Raw genomic sequence first — 9,922 nt, forward strand, 5'->3', positions numbered from 1 at the left:
CACAAACTCCTTCTTCAGATCTTAATTGGCCATTTATGGTCTTTTCTGGTGGTTTTCGTGGGTTTTGTTTGTTTGTTGTGCTTTGAGATAGAGTTCCACACAGCCCTAGGCTGGCCTTTAAGGATGTCTGTCTTAGTCACTGCTCTGTGGCTGTGCACTTAGTCTGTGGCATGACCAAGACACTTCTTATAACAGGAAGTACTTGATTGGGGGCTTGCTTATGGTTTTTGAGATCCAGTCCATCATAGCATGGTGGCAAGCTATGCTATGATGTAGTATTGAAGTGGCTAAGAGCTACATCCTGATTCACAGAGAGAGTTTAAGACTGGGCCTGGCATGAGCTTTTGAAACCTTGAAGCAGACTCCCAGTGACACACTTCCTCCAACAAGGCCACACCTCCTCCAATAAGACCACACCAATATGAACCTCTGGGGAGCACTCTTATTCAAGCCACCACAGTATTCCAGTCTGTTTTCTATTGTTTGTCCAACACCATGGCTGAAAGCAACCCGGGGAAGAGAGACTTTTTTGGCTTACGCCATCCCCATCACAATTCGTTACTGAAGAAATCAGGACAGGAACTCAAAGCAGGAATCTGGAAGCAGGAACTGAAGCCAAGACCATGGAGAAATGCTCTTACTGGCTTGCTCCCTGTGGCTTGCTCAGTTTGCCTTCATACATATCCCAGGGCCATCTCCCTGCGGTGGTGCAGCCCACAGTGGACTAGGACCACCCACACCAGTCATCAATCAAGATAGCGCTCCACAGACTTACCTTCAGGCCGATCTAATGGAGGCCTTTCCTCAAAGAGGATCCCTCTTCCCAGAGAGCATGATCTATGTCAAGCTGACAGAAAACTAACAAGCACAGAGGATGACTTTGAACTGACATTCACGTAGCCTCCACTCTCCAGTGCTGGGATCCCAGAGGTGCACCACCACAGGGCTTGCCTGTTGTTCTGCCCACCCCGCCCTACCCTACCTCCTTCCCATTCCTAGTCATCAGGTCTCCTGTACTATTAGATAAGTTCAACCCTCTTCTGTTTGGGCAGCCATCTAATAGCTAAAGACAGACACTAGATCGCTGATTCTTTTTTCCCCACAGTTCTTCACCTCAGAAGACATCTTTTTCAAGACTACTTTGAAGTATTCCTCTCTGGCTAGGTCATGTCGTGTATTTAAAATTCACCACAGATCCTAGTCTATGATACAGACAATGGGTTGGATGAGGCAAAGTAGCCTGCTACCTACTGCCCCATGCCTCTTAAATATAGCAAAGGCCCACTTGTTTAGTCCTCTTCCGAGGGCAGTCTCAGCAGTCAGCCTCCTGCTGCAGATGGTCACTTGTCACCTGGTCTAAATAAGGTCATTCACCAAGCCAAGGATCACAGCATTAAGCACATGATGAGGGTGGCTCATAATAGGCTAACAGGTACATAGATATCTGAGACATTGGGACACACGTAAATGTTCTCCCATATTGCCTGCTGTCCCCCATGCCCTGTGTGTTCTGTCACTCTCAGAGACAACCCAGCTCATACCCTGTGACAAAGCCATCCTGGTTCTACCTTGCTCCGACTGATGTCGGTCTTTCGTAGCCTCCCATGTGCTGCCACTATGGATGTGCTGGAATTTCCCCCACAGAACTTCCTATGTTTTCCGATCAGTAATTGATGTCCCTGTTTCCATCTTTAGCTATGACATATCCTCAATGCACTTTTTGTCTCTTATTGTCTTATACATGGAGATGCCCAACCATTTGTCAAATAAATCAACTTAGGAACTAGCAGTTCATCTTTTGTCTCTGAAGGCAAAGCCTCAAGTTTTTCCACTAAGACTCTTACATGGACGGATACGTCCTGACATCTGCCTGGGCTCAGGCTCTGCCCCATCTCTGCAGCACACGGGAAGGGGTGGAAGGGGTGGAAGGGGTGGAAGGGGTGGAGGAGTGGAAGGGGTGGAAGGTCGACGTCACACAGCCCTGGTGGCAGGTTTGATCTCTGTTTTAAAAGGAGGAGATGGGAGTCAGAAGGCAAAGGGTACTATGCCCAGGGCCCCCAGCTGGAAGGAGCAGATCCATTTGCTTTCTCTGTCCTGCACTTTAGCTGTTTTTCTAAAAAGAAGCATGTTCCCCTTCTGGGGATCAGTCATTCATGGCCATCACCCCAAATCAGCAGTAGTTTGGCAGGGCTGGGAGGACTAGCTTCTGCAGACTGTCCCCATTCAAGTTCTCGAACAGGGAAGAGAGCAGCTACCAATAATGGTTGAAAAATTAACCAAGGAGGAAACACCCTTAGTTGAGGACTAACGTGGGGAGGGCCACTGCTGGGATGGGGATCTCCACTGGCTTCACTCGGAATTCTGCCCTCCTCCACATCTGAGCCACCTTTTCAGTAAGGCCTGCTTTCTCCATCATGTGCTGTTTGTATTTCTTTTCCACAGCAGTCACTATCTTTTCATTATTTCTTTTAAGCTTTCTATCAGCTTGTGAGTGTGTATGCATGGTGATATGTGTGAATGTGTGTGCATAGTGATGTGAGTATGAGTGTGTATGCATGGTGATGTGTGACTGACTGTATGCATGGTGTTATGAGTGTGTGACTGTGTGTGCATGATGATGTGAGTGTGTGTGGGGTGATGTGTGTGTGTGCATGATGTGAGTGTGTGAGTGTGTGTGCATGGTGATGTGAGTGTGTGTGTGGGGTGATGTGTGTGTGTGCACAATGTGAGTGTGTGAGTGTGTGTGCATGGTGATGTGAGTGTGTGAATGTGTGCATAGTGATGTGAGTATGAGTGTGTATGCATGGTGCTGTGTGTGTACATAATGTGAGTGTATGAATGTGTGTGCATGGTGATGTAAGTGTGTGAATATGTGTGTATGCACATGGAGGCCAGAAGTTGATGGAAGTGTCTTCCTCTATTGCCTTCCTCTTTTTTTTTTTTTGTTTGCAATAAAGTTTTTCTGTGAACCTAGAGCCCACCTGCCTACCAGTTTGAGCTCAACTGGCTGGTCACGACCCCAGCACCCTTCTTTCTTAGCAGCCCAGTGCTGGGGTTACAGATGTGTGCCACTACTTAGCCTGTCCATCTGCTGGGGATCCAAGTGCAGTTCCTTAGGCTCCTGTAGCAAGCCCTTTACCTACTGTCTTATGGTTTCTATCGCTGTGGTGAAGCACCATGACAAAAGTGAGCTGGAGACAAAGGGTTTATTTACTGTGCACTTCCACATCATAGCTAATCATTGAAAGATGTCAGGGCAGGAACTCAAACAATGCAGGAACCTGGAGGCAGGAGCTGATGGAGAATCGTGGAGGACTCACTCACTGGCCTGCTTCTCATGCTCACCCTGATTTCTTACAGAACCCAGAGCCACCAGCCTGGGGTGGCACCACCCACAAAAGGCTGGACCTTTCCCAATTAATCACTAATTAAGAGAACACCCGACAGGTTTGCCTACAGCCCAGTCTTAGAGAGGCATTTTCTCAATCGAGGCTCCCTCCTCTCTGAAGATTCTAGCATGTGTCAGGTTGGCATAAAACTAGCCAGTTCACCTGCCTTACTCCTTCCCAGCCCCACTCACCGCCTGTCCATATACACTGTTGGGATCTAATTTCCAAAACCCAGTTTGCATGTCCACTCTCCTAAGTCTAGTAGTCCACTCCCAGGAAGACTGACTAAGAAATTGTTCCTAACCTTCCTTCTGGTTTACCAAATCCTTCTAGAAAGAGTACAAACCAGTAAGAAATCAAACAGGGAATAATCCACAGAATAAATGCTTAGAGATAAAAACATATTTGTGTTTAGTTGATTTTCCTATCCCTTTCCCCATAATTTTGCAAAGGGACTGATGAAGTCAGATTTCAGTAATTATGTCCCAGTAGTCTCAGGTGGGAAAATGTAAAATGACTAAAAAGAGACCAGAATTAGCCTGGGCTAGGCCTCAAGGCATAGACAGCAGGATGGTGAGATACTGAATAGCCTGTCCCATACCTCCACAGGGGGCTGACCCTGAGAGACCCCTAGAGCCCTGGCCCGCCCCTCTCCCCATTCCCATCCAGGAAGGCTCTCTGGGAAGAAGGCAGGTCAGGAGCCTAAGTGACCTTTCACACCTCAGACAAGCTAAGTTTGTTTTCTGCCTTTCTGTCCAGGGCTCAGATGGGGGGTGGGGAGGGTGGGGTGGGCCTTTTCTATTCTCTTGGTACAAATACCCCAGAGGAGCTGAAGTGGAGGGAGTAAAGGATCTATTTATTTTGGCTCAGGAGGGACAATGTAAGCAGATGGTCTTTGATGGGATTAGCGGCGTAATCTCTAAGACCCTGGTAAATTGGAAAATGATCCATTATATTCCAGAACCTTTGGCGGCTTCAGCTCCTGGGGAGGGAGGGGCAGGCCGAGGGGCACCTTGTTAGAACGGACCCCTCTGGGAGCAGCGGAATCCTGCACTGGAGAACTAGGGAGGAGGGGGTCTTAGGCTCTTCCTGGCCCCTTAGCCTCACTTTTCTTCTGCATGTGCTGGATGGTCCTCAAAGCCATCTCTGGCAGCTCAGGGTCTGGGGGTGGGGGTGGAAGGGAAGACAATGCTATTGCATTTCTTGCCTTGGAGGAGAAGAACATTCTTAGAATTCAAAGTCTGTGTTCTCTGGTGCATTTGCTGTAGCCCAAGCCCATCTCCTTCTCCCAACAGCCCTCAGGGGAGAGCATTGGCTACTGGGGCTGCAATTGGGGAACCCAGGAAGAGAAGGGCCTGGAAGGTTTCCCCTCTAAACAGATCCAGAAATGGTGAGATTGTGGGTGCTGAGGGACGTTAACTCACACAAGTTATCTGTGGGCCCCATTTCTGCCGCCTTCTACAGTTCACAGAGGAAGTTGGATTACTGAATTTCACTGAGGAGGCACTGGAAGGACCAGAGACAGACCTGCTGGGTGATTTCCCTGAGGTCATCCAGGTTAGTGAGAGCACCGAGACAACCTCCACAGCCATCCTGTCATCTTCCCTCTGCCTCGCCCCCACCTCCATATGTCCATGTGTTATAAGCTGTACAAGTGCAGTGGGATCATTTAATGTCATTCAGTTTTAACCCTTTCATCCAGCACTGTGCTGTAAAACCTATTCATGTCGATAAACAAGTCTGGACTTTCTGAATTTACTGAACATCTTGTTTATTTATTTTGTTTATTTAAGACAAGGTCTCCCTTTGTACTTTTAGCCTAGAATGTGCTATATAGACCAGGCTATCCTCAAATGTGTGACCTACCTTCCCGTGTCTGTCTCTCCAGTGCTAGAATGGGTAGACACCGCCATGCCTGGTTCACACTTCCAATTTATTGTTCCATCGGCTCCTGGACAGGGATCCAAATGAGCTTAATTGCCCTTATAAATTTGATTTTGACTATTAAAAATGAACGCATAGAGCTAAACACAGTGCCCTGTTCTTGTAATCCCAGCACTTGGAAGGTAGAGGCAGGAGGATGAAAAGTTGAAGGCTAACCATGACTATTTAAGGAATTTGAGGCCAGCCTGGGCTATATGGGCATTATCAAAAACAAACAAGCAAAAAGAAAAACCAAAGCACAATAAAAATATGCACATCTTCACAATTTACTGAAAATAGATTCACAGCTGAGAAGGTGGGGGCTGGGGACAGAGTCCAGTGGTAGAGTGCTTGCCTGCCATGCACCAGGCCATAGGGTCAATACCCAGACACACACACACACACACACACACACACACACACACACACACGAAAGAAGGAAGAAATCACATATTATTAAGCCAGGAGGATAGCTGTGAGTTCAAGGCTAGCCAGGGCAACAAGCAAAACTGAGTCAAAATAATATCCCTGCTGCTGGTGGAGGTAAACACAGAAAGGCAGTACGAGCTCAATTCTAAGTAGAAGGTACATCAGGCTTGGGGGCTGGCTCACATGCAGAGTGCTTGCCTTGCAGGTTTGCCCCAGCACCTCCCTGAAAAAACAAACAAACAAACAAACAAACAAACAAACAAATCTCATCGTTTTAGAGAGTGTCAGTTCTAAGAGATGCCTCAGGCAGAGGCCCTGAGACAAATCTGACTCCTGACTCGTACAGCGTTTTATGTCAGGCTATTTCCGTGTACCGTGAATTGTTTTGTTTTAAGTCATTTTTTTTTAAAGAGCGACAGTATGTCGTGTATCTATTTATCTGGGGGAAGTTGACAGGATTCAGAAGCGTGTACAGATAGGGAGGAGGGGTGGCAATGGACAGTCAATTCACCCAACCCTACACTCGCCAGCCAAACCGAACGGAAAAGCCACACTACATTCCTGAGCGAGTGAAAAGAGCCCAGCCAGCAGGCACTGGAGTCTTCTGCCGCCACCCCCGGAAGCCTCTTTCTCCCTCCGTTTTGTCCATTTAGGAAAGGGTCTGAGCCGCACTGCGCACCGCGCGGCAGTCCGTGCCCTTCGCACCCACCCCGGGCCCGAAGCTGCCAGTCACCCTCCCGGCACCCGCGGGTTCCCCTGAGCTCCCTGCAGCAACAAGGGGGTGGCCCACACCCACTCGCACTAGCATCCACCGTTTTGACGAGGTCCAGAACTTTCTGGGAACAGGTCCCCTGACCCACCAGCTCAGGGTTGGTCCTATGTGAGCTGGCCCGCGAGTCGCATTTATTCATTCCTTTCTTCCGGTCAGGGCTGCGGGAACCTCTGCCCAGACCCCGGGAGAGTGACCACGAGCCCGCCGCGGACGCAGCTCTCTCACCCAACAGCAAAGACCCGGAGGGCCCGGAGAGTTGCTCAGGTTTCAAGGAAAATGAAATGACCCAATACTGGAGTCCAGGTTGCTCGGCTGCGGGCTGAATCCCTGGGTGCTGCAGGAGATCGACCTGCGGGGCCTGGGACACCGTCGGCGGATCCGGACCCGGGGCAAGCTCGCAGAACCAGTCCCAGGGGCGGCTCACCCAGCCCTAACCTTGGGATGGGGGCCCAGACCGACCGCGGGGGGCGCAGCGTCCGGGAGAACCTAGTCGCTGGAGACGAAAGCGTGGGAGCGGCTGCGCTCCGGGCCCCGGCGTCCTTATCCCCAGACCAAGCCTCCCGGCCATCACCCGAACACCGCGGGACGCCACGCAGCCGGCTGAGGGTTCAAGCCTTTGGCGCCCTTTCCGCGCGCCCCACCGCGCCCAGGGCTTGGGCGGCTATTAGTGCTCTTCGTCCGAGCGAGGTGCAGCGAGCGAGCAAGCAACTAGGCTCCCGCCGCGCCCCAAGAGGTCCGCCCGTCCAGGGCAGGTGTATCCCTGTCCCCTCTGCCCTTTCCAGCCGGGCTTCCTGCGTGGAATTTTAACGCAAACGTGTCTCTGGTAGTCTTTCTTCTTGCTTCATTTAGAATTGTTGTCTCTTCTTTTAATGTTTTATTTCTTTCCAGGTAGATGTTCTAGGGTTGGTTTTTTGTTTTTCTTTTTGTTTTTTTAATCTGTTTCCCGGTGTCTGCCCACTCCCCCAAATCTCTCTCTCATCTCTTTCATCCCCTTGCTCGCTGGTCAAGGCTCTTTGATTTCTCTCTCCTCCCCACTTCAGGGACAGGACTCTCTTAGAGACCCACGTACCACCATATGGGTGTGGTGAGGAAGAGCAGGTCAACGATGGACAACCTCTCACTCCCACAGACACTCAAGCTCGGTGCTCCCACAGTTCACTCTCCCACACAGGGCACCTGTGACCGGTCCACGTCACGCACTGTTCATTTACATGGACTTTGCTGAACTCAGAAGCTGAACCCAGCTGGGGGGGGGTCGGGAGGGAGCACACAGAGGGGCTTGCAGGCTAGTCTTCCTGGAACAGAGCTGTGCCTCCTCAGGGTGGGGGTCAGGGTGTCTTTAGGTCCACAAGCCCTTGCCCCTATACCTGGGAGCTCCACAGCAAACTCAAGCCAACTTCCCACGCGTGACGCACACCCACACACCTCTAATCAGAATGTTACACGAAGCCCCAAACTGCACGCACAGAACTGTACACTCAATAGGATGCATATTCCCATCAGTACACACAGGCTTGCACTGAGAATGTACATGAGCTGCGGACAGATAAACAGATAAACCTCACACCCAGGAAGGGGGCATGTTTCTGTGTCAGGGTGACACTGGGTGCATAACTTGGTAGGGACATGGATAGAACACCTACATATACCCACTCGGATTCATTTCTTCTGCAAAACTGGGACTGAGGTTGGAGAAGAGTGCCCAAACCTCAGAAGTGAATATTATAACTAAAACAATTCTGCTGCATCAAACACAGCTGGCGTTTGACCAGGGTCCCCAAGAGGAGATCTCTTTATGTGAAAACAAGAGGTGCATACGGTTCTAGGAACAATATGTACAGATGTCTCGCTCCTGACACATAGACAGAGAGATAAAGAACAGGACATCCTTGTGCAGCTTCAGGGTACCCATAACAAGCTGCCATGCTAGCTTTGCTTCTCGCTCCAGGATGGAGGACGCTGGTGCCTTGGGAGCTGCGTGGTTATGACAGTTTATCATTGGTTCTTGTAGAGGTAACACAAACCACCAACTGGGGGCATTTGGGCTGCTTAGGGAGAGACTCTGGGGGTGAAGGGCTATACCTCTGGGTCTCAGGTTCCAAATGTCAGCGAGAGTGGTAGCCAGACATGCCTGGCTAATGTATACAGACTAAAAATGTATGCAGCTGGTCCCAGGGACACAGGCACACAAAGGTCCTGCAGAAGACCAGCAGTGTGAGTTACTGATGTCCACTCTAACTGCTCAGAGGAGCAGTGGGAGAAAAGATGAGGGCACAAGATATTTACTTGCGTACACAGCTCCAGCTCCGGGAGTTTGTGGTTCAGTTATAGGGGAGGGCTACGGAGATGGGAGAGCATACACAGAGATAGATACAGCATACATAGCACCTGTGTGGCGCCAGTGCGGGAAAGGCGTCCTTGGGTAAGTCACTTGAATAGTGACTCTGGGTTTGTAAAGCACAGGACATGCTTGGTGACATTGCAACTCCGCTCTCTAGCTCCCTGACTGAACAGAAGGAAGGGCAAAGCAGAAGAAAGGATCCTAAGAAACGATCCTATCCAACCTCTCTCCTGTGGGCTGGAAACCCAAAGGGGCTGGCTAACAACAGTCTGCAGGCGCTCTGTCCTGTCCTCCGCTGGGCTCCCGTGCCTCCCAGCTTTACTCGAGTTCCCTAGGAAGTTTGTCTTTCCTGACTCTGTTTTCCCATCTTCCTGCCTCTGCCTCCTCAGCTCTCTCACTGAGCACAGCCACAGAGAACCTGCTGGATGCAGGACTGAAGGCCAATAGAGATGCTCAAGGTGGCTGTGAAGTGACAAACCCTGTAGGAACGCAGGGTTTTTGTTTGTTTTGTTTTGTTTTGTTTTTCTGCACAGACATCGGAATAAAACCTGAGCTTGCTTCCTTCCACTGTGCGTTCATTTGTTCATTTGTTTGGCTCCTGCTTCTTTGAATATTCATATGTATTTTTCTCGGGGATGTTTCAGACCCTGCCCTAATTTCAGTGACACCCCCCCTCCCCCAGTGTGGCCTTCGTAGAGTAGAGTGTGACTTCATTGGCTTTGGAGATGCCATACGGATGGACAAGAAACGAGAGAGACAGGGGGACTTGACAGAGACATCTCTAGGGAGACGTCAAAAGAAAAGAGTTTTGGGGGCCCCAGAGAGGGCTTAGTGGGTAAAGTACTTGCTGCTCAAGCCTGGTGACCTGAGTTCAATCCCTGAGATCCATGGGGTGGGAGGAGAGAGCCTAGTCCCCTAAGATGTCCTCTGACCATGTGTGTGCAGTGGCAACCCCCACTACTAAAAAATAAATGCAATAGGAAAACAACTTTAGAGAGCATTGAGATTGAGAGAAACACTCCCATGGGGTTAGAGGCTCTTGAGCATGTGGAAGTGGGACCGTGCCAT

At 50.1% G+C, this 9,922-nt stretch overlaps 1 long non-coding RNA gene across 1 annotated transcript; it reads left to right on the top strand.

Moving 5' to 3' along the window:
- The first annotated feature begins 1,949 nt into the window (after nucleotides 1-1,949).
- On the top strand, nucleotides 1,950-9,422 carry LOC102547113 (uncharacterized). Its single transcript, XR_591195.4, has 2 exons — nucleotides 1,950-4,946; nucleotides 6,670-9,422. It is a non-coding gene; the product is annotated as an uncharacterized LOC102547113 (long non-coding RNA).
- The last annotated feature ends 500 nt before the right edge of the window (nucleotides 9,423-9,922 follow it).

The sequence above is a fragment of the Rattus norvegicus genome, chromosome 2, assembly GCF_036323735.1.
Source record: "Rattus norvegicus strain BN/NHsdMcwi chromosome 2, GRCr8, whole genome shotgun sequence".
NCBI lineage: Eukaryota > Metazoa > Chordata > Mammalia > Rodentia > Muridae > Rattus > Rattus norvegicus.